The sequence below is a fragment of the Lissotriton helveticus genome, chromosome 4_2 (genome assembly GCF_964261635.1).
Source record: "Lissotriton helveticus chromosome 4_2, aLisHel1.1, whole genome shotgun sequence".
NCBI classification, from domain to species: Eukaryota; Metazoa; Chordata; class Amphibia; order Caudata; family Salamandridae; genus Lissotriton; species Lissotriton helveticus.
The window spans coordinates 138,223,577-138,243,755 of NC_136064.1; the positions used below are offsets into that span (position 1 = coordinate 138,223,577).

A 20,179-nucleotide genomic window follows, 5' to 3' on the forward strand; every position below is an offset into this window, starting at 1 on the left:
ACTTGCATGCTTCTCTGCTGCTCAAACGTCCAATCGTAACTATAAACAACTAGTGGTAAAGGGCAGCGCTTCATCTCCGCCGACGAATCGGCAACTGGGTGGAGAGTTAGTTACAATAAGACCGCAGAGGCGCCATACAAGATTATCTAGGAAGTAATGCTTTAGGAACTCAGTGCTACTAAGGTCTTCTGGTGATGCTTCTGGACCGAAGCGCTGCACCATTAGCAACAAGCATTTGCAACCAAAACATAAATTAAAGGCATTGTCATTTACAATGCCACTAGCTCACACTTGTGTGAATGCGAGACCTATTGCATTGCAAACGCTTGTTAATTTTTGGCGGGATTGATGTCTTACTCAGACCGATCACATTGTGTGACCTTGATCTGTGCTGCTGGAAACTTGGGCCCAGCTCAGTGGCCCTGATGCACTCACGTCTCCAGCCACGAGCATTTCTGTTGTCTCCAGCGCGGCGGTCGTATAGCCAGGGCACAAGTCGGAGGTACATGAGGGTGGACTGCATCCAACTATTTTCGCAGGGAAGACGCCGTACACCCAGCCAACCGGTTGGCCCCACAGAATAATTTACAGACACTGGGACATGGTCAGCAGCTTTCGCAGCTGGGCGATAACAAAGGCCAAATTTAAGGGGTTGTCGTAATTTGGCAGTACCTGAGTTAGCGTTTAGCTCAGCTACACGAGCTTTTCTGTTAACTTGACCAAACGTGCGGGGGCCATTTTGTATTTGGTGGCTTCCATTTTCATGAACATGCGGCCTCGTGGTCAGCGTGCCCTTTCGTCCTTCCTCCATGCCAATGAACCTTTACCCTGCCCAGCAACAGGCTATTTTTAGCAGTGGTCAGTTTCGCGCATGCGGACATCTGATCTTTGGACTAACGAGTTGTCACTCCTTAGGAATGTTCCTCCCAACTGACCAGTGGTATTAAGCCCCTCCCACATGCTGGCTGTGTTCCAAAAATGTCCTTATATGTACCTAAAACTGTTCAAATGTATACCGCCTACTTTTTATTGCTGTTAAACTGTATAAAAGAGGTCGCGCACCGATGTTCGGTGTGATACTTCTTGCATTGCCAAAGGGTGCTGTAGGAATGTACCACCACCCCATGGGGTCTTAATAAACTTGTCTTTTGCATTTTCAGTTTCCGTGCCAACTTCTATTGTAAGGTGTTCGAGAGTTTTTGCAGAGTATGTAGGCCTGACAGAACCCGATACCTCAGGGTCATCAAGCCTCCTTTTGTTCAAGTCTCCTGGCTGGGAAAGGTCAAAAACGTCACACACAGATGCAAAGGCAGCAGAGGGGAAACAAAGGCTCACACCTTGTTAGCACTTCACACATACTTAAGAGAGTCATATTTTCACTTTGTTCAGTCTATGTTTACGAGATACACTTGCACTACAAGAATGTCAGAAGTGTTGGGCTTTCCCAATATTTACACAAAATAAAATGCATTTATACAGCAGTTACTACCCATGAGGAGGTGTTGAAATAATTTAAATAACACTATCTTTTCATGTTAGCGCTACTCATCCCAATGCAGGGTGTCAGAGAGTTTTACATCACACCAACATATTGCATATGCAATAAATCATATAAGTTGGTAAATCTGTGTACAGGACGTGTTACATAAAACAGTGAGGTTTGCAAGGTGCGTAAGTCCCTAATCATCTTTCATAGCTCGTTGTGCTATATTAGAAGGATTACAATGCAACAGCAAGTAACATAAGTGCTGGAAAACGAGGCAGTATCTGTGAGGCCTGCACATATAACATGTCAGATTTGTCCTTCACTGGGAACAAAAAAAATAGTTCAGCGCCTGACTCTCAGATGGTAGCATTGCAGAGCTGTATGAGGCTTACTCAAGGGAGGTGGTGTCGGCTAGTAATCACCATTACAGGTGTGCAGCAATAACACTCAATAATTGATTGTCCAGTCTGTACTTTTCTTAATAAAAGTAAGAGTACATTTATTAAACACACACACACTACTCAATACTATGCACCAATTGACAAATATACATAAGCTGTTGGAATTACTTTGTGACATTGCATAGTACCACCACTCCCATGTATGCACATCATCTTGCCCCCTAATGCAGTTTGTTGAACATAACCTGGAGCGAGGGCCCTGCGCACTGGCACCATCCCAGTGGCGACCGAAACCGTTACCTCAACAAGTTTTTAGAATAGGCACACCTGCTCTGGTGACACAATCCTGAATGAGCATCTCCTACTGGCCAAGAAGTATACACCTTTACATCCTCGGGGCTAACAGTCTGGGTTGTTTTCACCGAAGCGCAGCATCAAGAATACATGTTTAAGCCTCACTTTAGAGTGACAGTACTCATCACCTTTGTTGGTCATTGGAATGCATTGCAACTACAGCCCATAAAGGCATCACAGATAAATCACAGGGTTAAGCATACACAGCCAGACACCCTAGCTGGAATATCAACAATATAATCCCATTTGGCTTATGACATCACCTTCCACAGGTACTTCACATTACACACGTAACTCTCAGTCCCTGTAAAAGAAATAACGTTAGTAAATGCAGTTCTGGTGCAATTACACCTCTTCGCCTCCAGGGGATGCCCTTCTCCAGACATCCCCCCACTCAGCCCTTCACTCCTTGAGGCAACCCCTGAGGCACCCCCAGCTGTAGAACACACGTTCCAGCCATGGGAATCGTGTTAAAGCCTTGCTGAGCCATTGAGGGGTTATTCTTTTCAAGTCCCCATGAGACTTAGGGAGGGACTCCTCTTCATCGTGCTGGGGGCGGCTGCGTTCTCCTGCGGCTCCCCCTCGCCACACATGGGGTGGCAAACCCATTCTCCTGGGGCCAACACAAGAAGAGGAACCGCATTTTTCCCCTTGCAGGCCGGTCCAGGCAATTCTCCCATTCCCTGCGCATATTATAGCAGTGGCTCTCGCGCTGCGTCGGGGAGAGCCGCAATGTGGGCCTTCAGCCACGCCTGCCTTTCGTTGGAGTGTGCGGTCCCACCCGGTCCCCAGGTGAGCATTTCGGCTCGGGAAGCCCACCCCCAGCGGCTCCTTTTGTTTGTTGGGATCCGGTCCCACCCATACCCCTACCCTCGCCTTCTGCCTTTCTAGGTCCGGGTCCCACCCGGGACCCCCGCATGCCCCTGCGCTTGAGGGCAGACCGGGGAGCCCACCCTGGCTGCCCCTGCCAGCTCTCTGTCTGAGCAACAAGGGAGGTTTGGGTTCTATCTCTGGCTGGCTTGGACCACTATAATATACCAAACAACACAAATAGCCAGACAGGTTCACTTGTTTTCATTTGATCACACCCAGTCTGTACGTACTGAGTGATCTGCTTTTTTATTTAAGTTTTTTTAGATTCTTATTTATACTTTTTCATTTGGTTTTATGTACATCATCAAAGGAACAGTTATCAAGCAATAAAGAATGCATTCAGAAAAATAATGTGCGCAATATATACAAGTGTTAAATATATACAAAATCACTGCTTAATTTCAAAAACACCAGAAATACATTACATTACAACAAATAAATTCATACAATGCCTAAAAACAATTCTTGGAGTAGGCACCAGTCCTTCATATTATATACCAGAAGACAGGCGGACAACAACGTTCGTAAATACTGCCTGCCTGTCTTACTAAGTCAGGGATTGAGATAAGTGTGAGGTTGCACTACTAGGGATAGATAGAGTGGTATTATTGTTGTCCCTAGTTGCACCCTTATTCTTTAACCCAGGCTCGGGGTCAACGCGTTTCGAACCACCAACTGATTGTGGGTTCTCCTCAGGACACGGACTGGAATGAGCCGTAACTGTGGGTAACTTTCATGGCCATTTCCATGGAAAGAGAAGCCTCACATAGGAAGGAATTTCTGAACCTCAGGAGGAGTGTCGTCTTACATGTAGATGTGTGGGCCGGGCGTCGGCTCTCGGAATCTATTCTGAAGTTTACTCAGTCCAATTAGGGTCAGTCGATAAGCGAAACGCTCCGCATCTATGCATTCGGCGTTTGGCATGGACCTCTGTCTGGTCAGCTCCCTGGCGTGCTGCCTCGGGAGCCGGCGCCACATTCTGGTCTGACCACCCTGAGTGATGTGCTGGTGCTAAACAGTGACATGCACGCAGGGAATGTGTATTGGAATGCATTTATTTGCACATGCTGCTGCTGTGAATATCTTGTCCTGACACATTATTGCATGGACCTCTGTCTGGTCAGCTCCCTGGCGTGCTGCCTCGGGAGCCGGCGCCACATTCTGGTCTGACCACCCTGAGTGATGTGCTGGTGCTAAACAGTGACATGCACGCAGGGAATGTGTATTGGAATGCATTTATTTGCACATGCTGCTGCTGTGAATATCTTGTCCTGACACAATATTGCAAATGCCTTTCACAATGTGACGTGCTCATGTGAAGAAATCGTCAATGATGATGTTCCCATGGGCTGTTCCTGCTGCAGCTGCAGTGGTGTGAGGTTTACCTGCCTCATCATCATCATCAACATCATCATCATCATCATCATCGTCTGGTCCATCTGGCACAAGGACACATGATGCTTTGCTGCAAACACATATGCTGTGCAACACACAACATGCAGCAATCATATTGCATGCGATCTCTGGGCTGTACAGGAGCTTTCACCTGTGATGTCCAGGCACCTGAAATGAGACTTTAACAGGCCAAATGTGCACTCTACGATGCCCCTGGTGCGTTTGTGGGACCAATTGTACTGCCTCAAGGCCTGTGTGTTCGGGTCTCTGAGGGGTGTCAACATCCAAGGGCAGAGTGCATATCCTTGATCACCTGTGACAGTGCAGAGAGTTATGAGTCAATAGTTTGTTTTGCATGATGTGTTGGCAGGCTCACTGGTTCATTGATGTGTGATGTGTGTAACTGAGTGATTTCTGTATGACATGTACTTCTTCTAGTAAATAAGCGGCATAACTGTGTATTATGTACCCTGACTGCTGCTCCACCCTCCCACCTAGCCCATACCCTAGTGTGCACAGCGCCGCAGCATCACTTGCACCCCTACGGCATGCCTGTCTACGCATGTCCACAAGGCTGACACACTGATGTTGTGCGCTGAAGCTGGTGGGCGCGTGTGGTTAGGCCTACGGTTCGACAGGGGGGACACATATGGAGAGTACATGACTGGCTGAACTCGCCATGATTTGAGGGTGGGCCTTTGGCTTATGATGCAGTAATAGCGACACACTCAACATGTGGAATGTCTGATCCCGGATCCAGAGTGGGCTTGCACTTCCTCATTTACCACTTCTCTGAACTCGCACTCTGGGGGCATGCTACATAGCAACATTGTCCATAGCGGGACGGGTGGTGCAGACACTACAACAGAGACACGCGCATTAGTAATTTCCATGGCAATGCTTAGTCTCAAGCACGCACTGAGCCACGTGAGGACTAACAACACTCACTTGCGTACACAGGGCCAGCCCACTATGCTCACACTTACATAACAAGCTACATTTCTGCATTCTGCTCCAGTGGCTGAGGTGACATGGTGGCGTTCACTGTGCTCTTCACTCCAGACCACAGCAGTATATGTTGATAAGGAATTTATGTGGTCTGCATACTCAGGTTTACCCAGCACAACCATGCCAGAGTTGGCAATGTGTCCATTGTCATTCATGGGTCACTTGCCTCCTTCACACATGCCGGTTACCAACCTCTCTCCACCTACTGCTATTGTGTGGCTAAGTAGATGACATGTCTACATGGCTAGCCCAGGTATCCGCAGTATGCTGTGCTGTTGTATATGGTGGGGGACATGTTGTTTGGCATGTTGTATGTGTATCTTCGGCATGTGCATACCCAGGGTTGTGAGTTGCATGATTGTGGAGTTTGACGTGTGTAGTGTGGTCATTTGGTACTTACCAATGAGAATTGCATTCCCATAGTTACCAGCCTCAAAGTGCTGGTTGATGATGGACTGTCAGAAGATGTAGGAATCATGCATGCACACTGCATGGGTAGTTGGCGATTTCATTGGTGAATAGTCCATTATGTAAAAAACGTGTGTAGGCACCTAAGGGGCATGTCTCCCTAGGTAATCGGTAAGGCATCAAGCTGTAAACCAGGTTGGGTTCAACACTAGTGCTGGCAATCATGCAGATGAATATGCCGGAGTACCCGGTTGCTGCGTTTCTGGAAAAAAGCCCAAAACCGGGCCACGGACTGTTTCAATTGTTATTGTTGCGGCCAGGGGCTGGCAATGTTAAGGATGATCGCATCACTGAATGGGCGAAAGGCTCCCGGTCTCGCCACACTTATATATGCAAAACACGCCCTTTAGGTGCCTACAGATGTTTTTCAAGAGGTCCCGTTTGCAATTGTGTAGCCTTGTGACTTAAATGCAGAAACCAGCCCACCCCACCCTTCCCTTACTGTCCTGAAGAAGACCCGTTTTGTAAGGGAAAAATACTCTACGCCATCAAGGGTCGAAACGTAGACAACATAACCCCCCCGACACCAGCTTCTACCCCTAGCAAGATTTATACAGCTTATCTCTGAAACCTGGTTACATAAATCACATGACCTTTTGTGGCACCCTTGTTTGGCTCCCGTGGAAAGACATTGTAGTATTGTATCTGTAAATAATGTATTTTTGACCTGCACCAATTCTTTTTCATCCTACACCAATCCTTTTCAAGTCACTCCCTCCCAACCCCTACCCTTTCTCTCTCTGGGCACAATTTTGTACCAATGAATATTTTACATGCAATGGATACCAAATATACATTGGAGTACTCTGTGAATAAATAACATTGTACTCTTAATTTGTTTTGATTTCTCTAGATTTTCTTGAATTTTCTTTTTCCTTTTTAATTGCTCTCCCGGGACCCATCTCAATACAAAGACTGTATAGTGTAGCAGCATGCACCGTATAGTGTAACAGCATGCACCGTATAGTGTAGCAGCATGCACCGTATAGTGTAGCAGCATGCACCGTATAGTGTAGCAGCATGCACCGTATAGTGTAACAGCATGCACCGTATAGTGTAACAGCATGCACCGTATAGTGTAACAGCATGCACCGTATAGTGTAACAGCATGCACCGTATAGTGTAGCAGCATGCAGCGTATAGTGTAGCAGCATGCACCGTATAGTGTAGCAGCATGCACCGTATAGTGAAACAGCATGGACCATATAGTGTAACGTTAAAAAAAAGGGTAAACCCAAATAGTGTCTCTGGGATCTGGTTCTAGTACGCAATTATTCAAAGAAGAAACACAATACTTTTGTGGAAACATAAACAAACAAAAAAATGTTTTACATTGATGTTGGTCCACTGTTATTTAATGACAATGAACCCGTGGATACACTATACATAGAAATTGTATTACTTGTTCTGATAGCATTTATGCCCCAAAGGGTGAAGGGGGTAGGGATAGGGAAGGAAGAAGGGTTCTGGTGATTTATGGTGCAAATGGATAGGTATCAGGAAAGAATACAGTGCTGGTCTTGTGATCCTCATCAAACAAAATCAATACACAGCTTCTCTCAGAGCCACAGTAAATGCAACAAATGTCATGAGTTCACATAACCATGCTTGAAAGCCTTCGGAAAAACATATTGTGCTGAATCGCAAGCTGTCTAGTTTGAAAGCTGTCGATGTTTCGACCCCACGGTGCCATAAGTGACTGAGAGACCTTAATGGGGGTCTTCCTCAGGTGAAAGGGGTGATGAGGAGGAGGGGTGGCACCTAGGACATAAACAAAAATAGGGACTTAATGGTCTGAACACAGAAAAATGGATTACAAGGACAGCGCAAAAAGACAAGGATTACCATGAAAGAGACTCACGGTGGGGTAATCTTGGTTACATGGGCGCGTGGGCTCCACAGTGGAGGGAATGGAATGGCATGCAAATGACCTAGAGCAGACAAAGTAAAAAACTTCAAAAAGGGGGCGGGCTGTGAAGCCTGGAGTGCGGCACTAGAGTAAGGACTAGGCCCTAAAGCGAGAACTGAAACTTACAAAGGGGCAGGCCCGGCTCCAGGATTTTTATATGGGCTGGCCAAGGGTGCATTTGGGTGCGCCACTGCGGGCTTGATTTGTTGCATTTATGTCTAGGCTGGCCTGCTTCGGGGCCCTCCTTTATCTTTTCTTCGTCTTACAAGGCCCAGTAAAACGCACTCTTGTCCAAATCTCTTTTTAATGTTATCCCTCTCGAAAAGTGGTTTTTCCATGTATTGTTCCTTTGATGGGAAGAGGAGGTTTCTGAGGTGGGACTATCAGGCAAGTCTTGAAATAAGTGTGTTCATAAGTTATGTACACATCCCTGCTGTGGGCACTCCACTGAGGTTCGTCGAAGACAGACTCCACTGTGTTTTAAAGTATGTTTATTTATTGTTCATCAAATTTTCATTTGTTTATTTAATTTCCTAGTCGATTGTTTCCTACATGACCCATCATCATAACGAAATACACGAAAATATATATAAAAAGCATTTCATAGCGTTACTGTTGGAAAAGCCAATATTTACAAATCATTTATCATGCATGGTGGACAGTGACAATGTTCTTTGGGTGATAACGCAAGTGAAAGTGATCGTGGGTTTAACGCAGGTCGGCGGGGGGGAGGTTTGTGTGTGGCTGGGGAGTATCCATCGTTCGTGCGTGGTAAATAACGAGTAAAATAAACTTACATAATCTTTGAATTCTGTGGATTCAGCGATGCTGTAATAGAAATACGAAGTAAACAAGGCGGTTCCATTATGACCACTTGTTTTGATCGTGAGAATGGGTTAATAAATATTAGTACAAGGCGGGCGCACCCGACTTACTGAAATTCTTGCGGGATTTCGACTTTCCTTCATCAGATTTAGTCAGGTTACAGGAACCGGCTTCCGGATGTCCGAAACAGGTTTAGCGTGGTGGAGTGAAATAAACGCTACAATCTAAAATGAATGAAGGACTACTGACCGGAGGTTCAGCCAGGGGTAGTAACATGAAAGATGGACTTACAACCACAAAATGGTGTCGGCCATCTTGAAAGGGAGCTCAACATAACAAATTACACGAAAAGGGTATGACGTGAATGGGTGGCAAACGATGCAATCGCTGGAAAATGTGTGGAAAATGTGTGATGTGCTATTGGAAACGCTTAATATGACAATATAATCCAATAAATTATAAGTGTAAATAAATGTCGTGAGCAGTCATTACAGTCGAACAATGTGTCCATATGTACCACTTGGGGTACTCATAAGAAACAACTCAGTTCAATCCGGTCATTCAGACCAAATGGCTTCAAAGATTGCATTCGATATATCCATGCTGTTTCTTTCTGTAGCAGAGTCTTATTATTGTCTTTGCCTTCTTTCTTCTCGATTATTTCCAAAACCATGAATTTTAATTGCGCCACATTATGGTTATGTTCTGAAAAATGCATGGCAATGCTAGATCTTTCTTGCTTAGTCCGTATATTAGATTTGTGTTCATTTAGGCGAAAAAAAATTTTTCTCTCAGTTTTTCCAATATAGATTTTCCCGCACGGGCATTTCAACAGGTAGATTAAATTGGAAGAATCACATGTCGTATTTACGTTGACTTTGATCTCTGTCCCTTTCATGGGATGATTGATTTTATTGCCCTTGATGATATTGTTGCAACTATTGCAGTTAAGGCATGGTCTTGTTCCTTTGTATTCAATTCGTGGAATGCTGTCTTTGGATAGGATTTCCTTATTTGTTTATTTATTTTATTTATTGGTTTGTATAGCGCTGGAATCAACTCTCAGTGGAGTATCTCTGCGCTTTGACACCTGTAGAACACCAAGAAATAAATGGGGATGGAAGCTAAATTTCATTTTTAAATAGTATTGTTTTCAATTGTTTCCGAAACTTTAGATGGTCTGTGCATTGTTTGAGCGACAGAGGGAGTTTATTCCAGAGAGTAGGTCCTGCTATGGAAAGTGCCTTGCTCCTGTGTCTGGCTTTCTTAGCCCGTGGTACCTGCAAAAGAAGGTCATTACTAGACCTAAGAGATCGAGTGGGGGAGTAAGGGACAAATTTCTTTTTCAAATAAGCAGGTCCTTGGCCATTTAGGCACTTATGAATCAGGCAGCATGTTTTAAATTTCGTTCTCTGCTGGACAGAAAGCCAATGTAATTGGTCAAGAAGGGGTTTGGAGGCAGTTCTGGGAGGGGCATTAAGAACCAAGCGGGCCGCCGTATTCTGAATGACTTGTAGTTTATCCAATACCCCTTCGTTGGCAGCAAGCAGTAGACCATTACAGTAATCAATCCTGCTTAAAACAAGTGCCTGGACTAGAGTTCTCATAATTTCAAAAAGGGGGTGGTGATGGACAGAGTATCTGAGTTAATCAGAACACTCCTACCCAGTCAACAGATCAGGGCTTGATCCATCACCGTTTTTTAGCTCACTGCACCATCCCAGTTCAGAACCTGGCTATATGCAAATTAGTATGTCCCTGGCCCAGTGCATCATGGGAACAGGGCAGACCAAACTACCAAGCCAATTCTTCACTGGAAAGGAAACAAGCTTCCGGGGACCGGTTTCTGAACTAGACTAGAGTTCTCCTCACCGAATCAGGCAGAAGAGGAAAAACCTTGCGCAGTAGGCTGGTGGTATGAAAGCATATACCTGAGATACCTTGAAATTGCTTGCCCTGGTGTATGCGAAAATGGGTGGGTGTTCGAACAGATTTTTGAAATCCAGTTCAGATGCTAAGATCCGCCAGCGGTTCAGTATGATTTTTTTGTATCTACCACTTAAGGTGGAATATTTCGACACTAACACCATCCTGGTGTCTTCATTTTTGGTCAATCGTGTTAATGCTTTTTCACGTGTGATATTTGATGCTTTCTTTATAGCATCGTCAATTATTGCTTGCGGGTATCCTCTTTCCACGAATCTGATGTTCATTTCATTCATACGTTTGTTGCAGAGTTCTTGGTTGTATATTTTCGTGTATTTCGTTATGATGATGGGTCATGTAGGAAACTGATGTCATTTTTGAATTTCAGGGATCCTTGAGAAAGGTCGATTGTTGCCCGAAATGCATCGGAGCATCATTTTAAAAAATCCACATTGTTAAAAACAATCGACTAGGAAATTAAATGAAAATTTGATGAACAATAAATAAACATACTTTAAAACACAGTGGAGTCTGTCTTCGACGAACCTCAGTGGAGTGCCCACAGCAGGGATGTGTACATAACTTATGAACACACTTATTTCAAGACTTTCAGTGTAAACGGACGGTTACGCCGCCTGCAGGAGCACCCTTACACAAGTAAAACTTAATCAACCATTCAAAAACATAAATTCAACCAAGCTGTGCACCGCACCTACCAAATTCATAGTATCAGGCAAGTGACACTCCTTAGGCTCCATCTGTGTGAGCCTTCAGGGAGAATCCCTCTTCATTACTACCTCCACCTGACCCCGGACTCTGCTACGCACTCACTCCCTTACAGGCTTGATTATCCACTACTCCTCTCCAGTGCACCTTATCTCACATGACCTTGGGCCCCAGCCCCATATCGGGCACCATCGAGATCCACTTTAATTTTTCCCGTTAAAAACACTAGTAAAATCACCTTCATACTTAAAACATTGAATATAGCAGTACATATAATTAGCAGGCACTTTAAAGTATGTTCCACAGTAACCCTTATAACCCAACTGCTAATTAAATAAACAAAAACAAAAAGGCCATGACAGGTCCGGCTTCAGAACCGATGCGAAAGTCTTTTTTGGTGCTACACCAATAACCTCTTTCTCAGCAAATATCTTTACTATCACCTTCCACCAGTGCCCCTCATCCCTCCATGGCCCCCCTTTTGACCTCTTCCTCGGATCCCCTCACTGCCACATGCCACAAGTGCCCCTCATCGCTCCATAGCCCCTTCCACTACCTCCTCCTCGGACTCCCTCACTGCCACCCTCCACCAGCGCCCCTCATCTCTCTGTAGCCCCTCCCCCTCATAGTCTCCTCCTCCGACTCCCTCACTACCACCCTCCATCAGTGCCCCTCATCTCTCCCTAGCTCCTCCCTCCAACCCATTAACTTTTCCTTGGATTTCCCTCACTACCACCCTTCACCAGTGCCCCTCATCTCTCTGTAGCCCCTCCCCCTCATGACCTCCTCCTCGCAATCCGGCTTTCATAGCAACCACAGCAACCACAGGACCGAGACCGCCCTCATCGCTGCCACTGACGACTTCAGGATCCTGATGAACAAAGGAGAAACAGCCGCCCTCATCTTCCTGGACCTATCAGCAGCCTTTGACACAGTCTGCCATCGCACCCTAACAGCACGCCTCCATGACGCCGGAATTCAAGAGAAGGCCATGGCCTGGACCACACCCTTCCTCTCCGGCAGAACCCAGAGCGTACGCCTCCCACCCTTCGGCTCGAAATCCACCGAGATCATCTGCGGCGTCCCACAGGGATCCTCCCTTAGCCCGACGCTGTTCAATATCTACATGGCACCGCTCGCCCACGTCGCACGACAACATAACCTCAACATCATCTCCCATGCCAACGACATCCAGCTGATCATATTCCTCACCGAAGACTCCCACACCGCCAAAGCTAACCTCCACAGAGGAATGAAGGCCATAGCCAACTGGATGAAGGACAGCAGACTGAAGCTGAACTCAGACAAGACGGAGGTCCTCATTCTCTGACCCACCCCATCAGCCTGGGACGACTCTTGGTGGCCACATCGCTAGGCACAGCCCCGGAACCCACAGACCACGCACGCAACCTGGGGGTCATCCTCGACTCCACCCTCTCCATGACCAGGCAAGTCAACGCCATCTCCGTGTCCTTCTCCAACACCCTCGCATGCTCCGCGGGATCTTCAAATGGATCCCTCCCGACACAAGAAAAACCGTCACCCAGGCCCTCATCACCAGCAGACTCGACTACTCGCTTCACTCCCCAGCAGAGTGGTCGCTCCCTTGCCTCCCTGGTGATCCACGGTATCGTTGTGTGTTCTTACCCTCACTTTAGACCTGCAGCGTGCCCTGCCTGCCGCTTTTGACAAGATCGAACTGATATCGCGCCTGCTTGCCGCTCTGGGTGAAATTATTTATTTATTTAAGATCGCGCCTGCTTGCCGCTCTGTGTAAAAGTATTCTATAACGTGCCTGGTTGCCGCTTTGTTTGCAATTGCTTAATAACGCGCCTGATTGCCGCTCTGTAACGCTGATCTTTGTAACGCTTTACTTTTTGCACTGTTTGAAGGCATTTACATTGCACCAGCGCATTTCGCCCCAAGCACTCCGCTCCGCTGTCCCCTACGCAGCCATTTTAGTTGTTGTTGTCCTCCTTCGTGACCCGCCCCGCCTCCCAGCTGAGACGCCCTCCCACTACGCTAATACAGCTTTCCTTGCTCTCCACGCGCTGTGACTCGCTTCGCTCCCCAGCAGAGTGGTCGCTCCCTTGCCTCCCTGGTGATCCACGGTATCGTTGTGTGTTCTTACCCTCACTTTAGACCTGCAGCGTGCCCTGCCTGCCGCTTTTGACAAGATCGAACTGATATCGCGCCTGCTTGCCGCTCTGGGTGAAATTATTTATTTATTTAAGATCGCGCCTGCTTGCCGCTCTGTGTAAAAGTATTCTATAACGTGCCTGGTTGCCGCTTTGTTTGCAATTGCTTAATAACGCGCCTGATTGCCGCTCTGTAACGCTGATCTTTGTAACGCTTTACTTTTTGCACTGTTTGAAGGCATTTACATTGCACCAGCGCATTTCGCCCCAAGCGCTCCGCTCCGCTGTCCCCTACGCAGCCATTTTAGTTGTTGTTGTCTTCCTTCGTGACCCGCCCCGCCTCCCAGCTGAGACGCCCTCGCCCCTCCCCTTCCTCCATCCATATATGACAGGTGTTTTTGCGCGCAGCGTTTACGCGCAGCGACCGCGCCCAACCCGCGCCGAAGGTGCGCCAAAGGTAAGCCCGTCTACGCCCGTCCGCGCCTGGACCGCGCCTAGCGCCAGACCCCCTGCCCCTCGCGCTGCCCAACCCCCCCGCATTACTTACGATGCTGCCACCCTCCTAGCCCTTAACCCCGGTCGCGCCCCCAACTGCGTCCAAGCCGCTCCTGGACGCACCCATGGACCGTTCTCCTGCCTCTCCTGCAAATTTAGCGGCACCGACAACATCTCTGCTACGACCACTCAACAGACTCCCGACCCCAACCACCTAGAATGCATCCTTCTCAACACCCGCTCGGTCCACAGGCACGCCATTGACCTTTGGAACCTACTAGACACCATCTCTCCTGACGTCGCCTTCCTAACGGAAACATGGATGAACGCATCCTCCGCCCCAGACATCGCCATCGCTATCCCTGACGACTATAAGATCACACGCAAGGACCGCACGGACCATACAGGAGGCGGAATCGCTATCGTCCATAAGAAAACAATCCGCATCTCGACCAGCTCTGACGCCAACCTCGCTAATTCCGAACACCTTCACTTCCAGATCCACATCGACCCCAAGACCACTCTCAGAGGCACCCTCCTCTACAGACCACCAGGACCCCGCGCAAAATTCAGTGAAGACATCACGGACTTCATCACCCCACACGCGCTCCCCTCTAAAGACTACATCCTTCTGGGAGACCTCAACTTCCACCTTGAAAATAGCAAAGACCGCAACACCACCACCCTCTTGGACAACCTAGCCAACCTCGGACTTAAACAACTGGTCACTTCTCCCACCCACATCGCAGGCCACACACTCGACCCCATCTTCACCTCCAGCAACCATGTCTCCTTCAGCCACACTACGAATCTCCTCTGGACTGACCACACCTGCGTTCACTTCACCTACAACAAACCGAAACCCATCGCCCACCTTCAACCAACTCTACAAAGAAACTGGAACAAAATCACCACGGAGCAGATCTCCACATCGCTCCTTCAAACCTCCCCAGCCCTCTCTTCTAACGCCAACGAAGCCGCATCTAACCTCACCCTCTGGCTTTCCAACACCGCCAACACCCTAGCACCAATGAAAAAACGTCAACACAAACTTGGTATCAAGAAGGCCTCATGGTTCAACGATGACCTCAAGAAGTCCAAGAAACTGTGCCGCTCCCTTGAAAAGGCCTGGAAAAAAGACCCATCCACCAGCAACAAGGACGCCTTCAAAAGCGCCATCCGCACTCACCACCAACTGATCCGAAAAGCCAAGAAAACAGCATTCAAAGATCGACTTGACAACAACGCCCACAATAGCAAGGAACTTTTCAACATCGTCAAGGAATTTTCCAACCCCTCGGCCAACTCCAACGACATCTCCCCCTCTCAAACCCTCTGCGATTCCCTAGCCTCTTTCTTCCACAACAAGATTGCTGACATCCACAACAGCTTTGACAACCAACCCGGAAACCAACCGACCCTACCATCAGCCGACCATCTTCCCCCCGTTAACACCCTTAACGCCTGGAACCCCATCTCCACGGAGGACACCATCCGCCTGATGAATTCCATCCACTCGGGATCCCCCACAGACCCATGCCCTCACCACATCTTCAACAAAGCAGACTTCGTCATAGCTCCGCACCTCCGAGACGTCATCAACTGTTCCTTCAATTCCGCTACCTTCCCAGAAGATTGGAAACACGCTGAACTCACCGCCCTTCTGAAAAAACCAACAGCAGACCCCACCGAACTCAAAAACTACCGCCCCATCTCGCTTCTTCCATTCCCGGCCAAAGTCATCGAGAAAGCTGTCAACAACCAACTCGCCGCCTTCCTCGAAGCCAACAATTCACTCGACCCCTCACAATCTGGATTCCGAGCCAAACACAGCACTGAGACCGCCCTCATCGCAGCAACAGATGACATCCGTACTCTACTGGACAATGGAGACACAGTCGCCCTCATCCTCCTCGATCTTTCTGCAGCCTTCGACACAGTCTGCCACAGCACCCTTTTACATCGCCTCAGAAACATCGGAATCCAAGGAAAAGCACTGGAATGGATCACCTCGTTCCTCACCGGAAGAACCCAGAGAGTCCGCCTCCCACCATTCAATTCAGAGGCCTCTGAAATCATCTGCGGCGTACCACAAGGATCCTCACTCAGTCCCACCCTCTTCAACGTATACATGAGCCCCCTCGCGGCCATCGCCCGCCAACACAACCTCAACATCATCTCCTACGCGGACGACACTCAACTGATCCTATCTCTCACAAAAGACCCCAACACCGCCAAAACTAACCTTCACGAAGGAATGAAAGAAGTCGCCGAATGGATGAAACAAAGCCGACTGAAACTGAACTCAGACAAAACAGAAGTCCTCATCTTAGGTAAATCCCCCTCTGCTTGGGACGACTCCTGGTGGCCGGAAGCCCTCGGAAATGCACCCATCCCGACAGACCACGCACGAAACCTTGGCGTCATCCTGGATTCCTCACTATCAATGAACAGACAAGTCAGCGCCGTATCCTCCTCCTGCTTCAACATTCTTCGCATGCTCAGAAAAACATTTCGCTGGATCCCCACCGAAACAAGGAAAACAGTCACCCACGCTCTGGTCACGAGCCGACTGGACTACGGAAACACCCTCTACGCAGGCACCACCGCCAAACTCCAGAAGAAACTACAACGAATCCAAAACGCCTCAGCCAGGCTCATATTAGACATCCCACGCAACGAACACATCTCTGGTCACCTTAAAGATCTCCACTGGCTACCCGTCAATAAGAGGATTACTTTCCGACTGCTCACCCACGCACACAAATCACTCTACGACATCGGACCAGACTGCCTCAACTCCCGACTGTCCTTCTACTCCCCCCCCCGCCTACTTCGATCCTCCAACCAAGCCTTCGCCACGGTACCCCACATCAACAAGACCACCATGGGAGGCAGATCCTTCTCTTACCTGGCTGCCAAAACATGGAACTCACTCCCCGCTTACCTTCGCCTCACCCAGAATCACCTAGCGTTCAGAAAGCAGCTTAAAACGTGGATATTTGACATATAATCCTCCTCCCCTTCCTAAGCGCCTTGAAACCCTCTGGGTATGTAGTGCGCTATATAAATTGTATGACTTGACTTGACTTGACTACGGGAACACCCTCTACTCAGGAACTACAACCGAGCTCCTGAGATGACTACAACAAATCCAGAACGCCTCGGCACGACTGATCCTCGATGTCCCCCGACGCAGCCACATCACACTCCACCTGGGAGACCTGCACTGGCTCCCCGTCAACAAGAGGATCACCTTCAAACTCCTCATCTACGCACACAAAGCCGTACACAACACCGGCCCTACATACCTCAACAACCGATTCATCTTCCACACCCCCACCCGAAGCCTCCGCTCAGCCAACCTCGCCCTCGCCACAGTTCTTCGTATCCGGAAAGCCACCGCCGGTGGCAGATCCTTCTCCTACCTCACCGCCAAGACCTGGAACGCCCTCCCTTCCAGCCTACGACAGACTCAGGACCTGCTGGCTTTCAGAAGACTTCTCAAGACCTGGCTCTTCGATCAGTAGCATCCCCCCCCAGCGCCTTGAGAACCTCACGGATATGTAGCACGCTTTATAAATGTAGTGATTGATTTATTGATTGATTGATTGACTGCCACCCTCCACTAGCGCCCCTCATTTGTCCCTAGCTCCTCCCTCCACCCTATGACCTCTTCTTTGGATTTCCTCACTGCCACCCTCCACCAGTGCCCTTCATCGCTCCGTAGCCCCTCCCACTACCTCCTCCTCGGATTTCCTCACTGCCACCCTCCACCAGTGCCCTTCATCGCTCCGTAGCCCCTCCCACTACCTCCTCCTCGGATTCCCTCCCTGCCACCCTCCACCAGTGCCCCTCATCTCCCTGTAGCGCCTCTCTCATATGCATTTCCTTTGTTGTCCAGCGTTACTCATATCAGTGTAGTGTGTGTCAGTACTTTACACCACACACACATTATACAGAGACAATGAATCATACAAGTATGCAAATCAGTCTACAGGGAATGTCACATAAGCCAATGAGGATTACAATGTGTAGGAATCACGAGTCAGGCATACTGGTGGGCGGGATATTTTAAGAGGGTTTGGTCTGGGGAAACACAACCTTAGGATTTAAAGAGTATTCCATGGGGGTCAGCTTTACTGATAAAAAAGTATATCTGCCCAAATATACTCATTTTAACAACATTAAAATAATGAAAGACTGGGGAAGTTGTAAGTATATCACAAAACCAAAAAAGCGAAGTTCTAATTATACCATTCATGTTTGTAGGCAGCTCTTAGATGACAGTTCATAGGTCGCAAATCTTTCTAATTAGCACTGTTGGCACAGACTCTCATCCTTATGAGGTCGAGCAGCACAAGCTATTCAATGTATCAGTCGCGGCGCTTATTAAAATGCTATTGGCTAGGTCTGTATTTGTGTAACTCACTGAGCCATCTCACCCAGTCATCGTTTCCCACCTCCCTCATGGCCGCAAGCCGGGGGCGCCGTGCGGGGTGATAAGCCACACCTGTGGGGGGGGGGCAGGATCATGGCCGCAAGCCGGGGGCGCCGTGCGGGGTGATAAGCCACACCTGTGGGGGGGCAGGCTCATGGCTGCAAGCCGGGGGCGCCCGGTCCACTTACAAGCTGTGAGGCCGCCCGTGCGGGGTGATAAGCCACACCTGTGGGGGGGGGGGGGGGGGCAGGCTCATGGCAGAGTGCCACCAGGAAGTCACCAGCACAGTATCGCGTTCGTTATCAGCTGTGAGCTGTGGGAGGGGCACACGCGTCATGCCTGTTAGCCCTTGGCTTGTCACCATGGCTCTGTTTACTGAGGCGTGCTGAGTCTTGCCAGGGCTTTCAAAGGGCCACACCATGAACAATAGCTTCCTCAAGTGACTTGTGCTGCGCAGGGACCTGGGAATCTTGCTTTGCATGTGTTCATTACTTTTGTCTCAGTAGTGCCACTTTGCGGCCTGCACCATAAATGCATTACTAGGCGCTATATGCTTAGCGAAGGCTGACACGTTCTAAGCAGCCCTGTGATGCACTAGAAGGAACAGAGAACCCTGGCCGAGGGGGCCCCCTCATCATGCTGCTGGTGCACCCCGCACTTCCGCCAGGACACCCCCGGTGCGGGCACTCATACCTGCATCTGAATGAGGCACCCTATGCCTCTGCTAGCGCTGCGAGGCCTCGCCTCTAGGAGCACTGAAGCCTCGCCGATGCGGCTGGGGACGGGTCAGTCACCACCAGCACCTTTGTCATGTGACTGACTGTTCTGGGGGCTCCCCCGAAATGTAACAGTGGCTGACCCCGCTCAGCTATGCCCCCCCCCCCGTGGTGACCCCTCTCACCTGTGCCCCCCCAGTCATGGTGACCCCGCTCACCTGTGCCCCCCCCGTGGTGACCCCGCTCACCTGTGCCCCCCCCCGTGGTGACCCCGCTCACCTGTGCCCCCCCCCCAGTCATGGTGACCCCGCTCACCTCTCACCTGCCCCCCCAGTCATGGTGACCCCGCCCCCCCCCCGTGGTGACCTCGCTCACCTGTGCCCCCCCATGGTGACCCCGCTCACCTGTGCCCCCCCCCCGTTGTGACCCCGCTCACCTCTCACCTGTACCCCCCAGTCATGGTGACCCCGCTCACCTGTGCCCCCCCCGTGGTGACCCCTCTCACCTGTGCCCCCCCCCCCCCAGTCATGGTGACCCCGCTCACCTCTCACCTGCCCCCCCGTGGTGACCCCGCTCACCTCTCACCTGCCCCCCCCAGTCATGGTGACCCCGCTCACCTCTCACCTGCCCCCCCTGTGCTGGCGATGCTGGGGGTGTCTCTCGCCTGCACTGAGCTCTGCTCTCTCTTCCTAGTTCTCCTCCCGGCAGCTCGGAGGGTTTGGGGGAGCTGACGGCGCAGCTTTAAATACTTGTAGGAATTTCCGACCCCGCCCAGTCTGAGCTCACCGCCCGGGACTTCTTTCACTTTCGAAAACTCTTTCCCGGTTTCAAAGCGTGAACTCGGCCCGGGGTTTCGCAGCGCTGCACACGAGTATCAGATGAGGCTGTGCGAGGCCAGAGTCATTTTACTCATTTATTATAAAGCAACGAAGATTGAATGATTTGCCCAGAATAACAGGATGCTGAGCCGTCGCCGAGAGTAAACTGGCTGCTCACTCCAAAGTCAAAACAAACAGTT

General features: G+C 49.3%; 1 protein-coding gene across 1 annotated transcript in view; it reads right to left on the minus strand.

Annotated features, from left to right (window-relative positions):
- The window catches only part of LOC144752267 (apolipoprotein L1-like), a 383,520-nt gene extending 363,645 nt beyond the window's left edge, over nt 1-19,875 (minus strand). The window contains exon 1 of the mRNA XM_078640278.1: nt 19,779-19,875. The gene's annotated coding sequence lies outside the window, so the exon portion shown is untranslated. The remainder of the gene's footprint in view (nt 1-19,778) is intronic.
- Between the last annotated feature and the right edge of the window lie 304 nt (nt 19,876-20,179).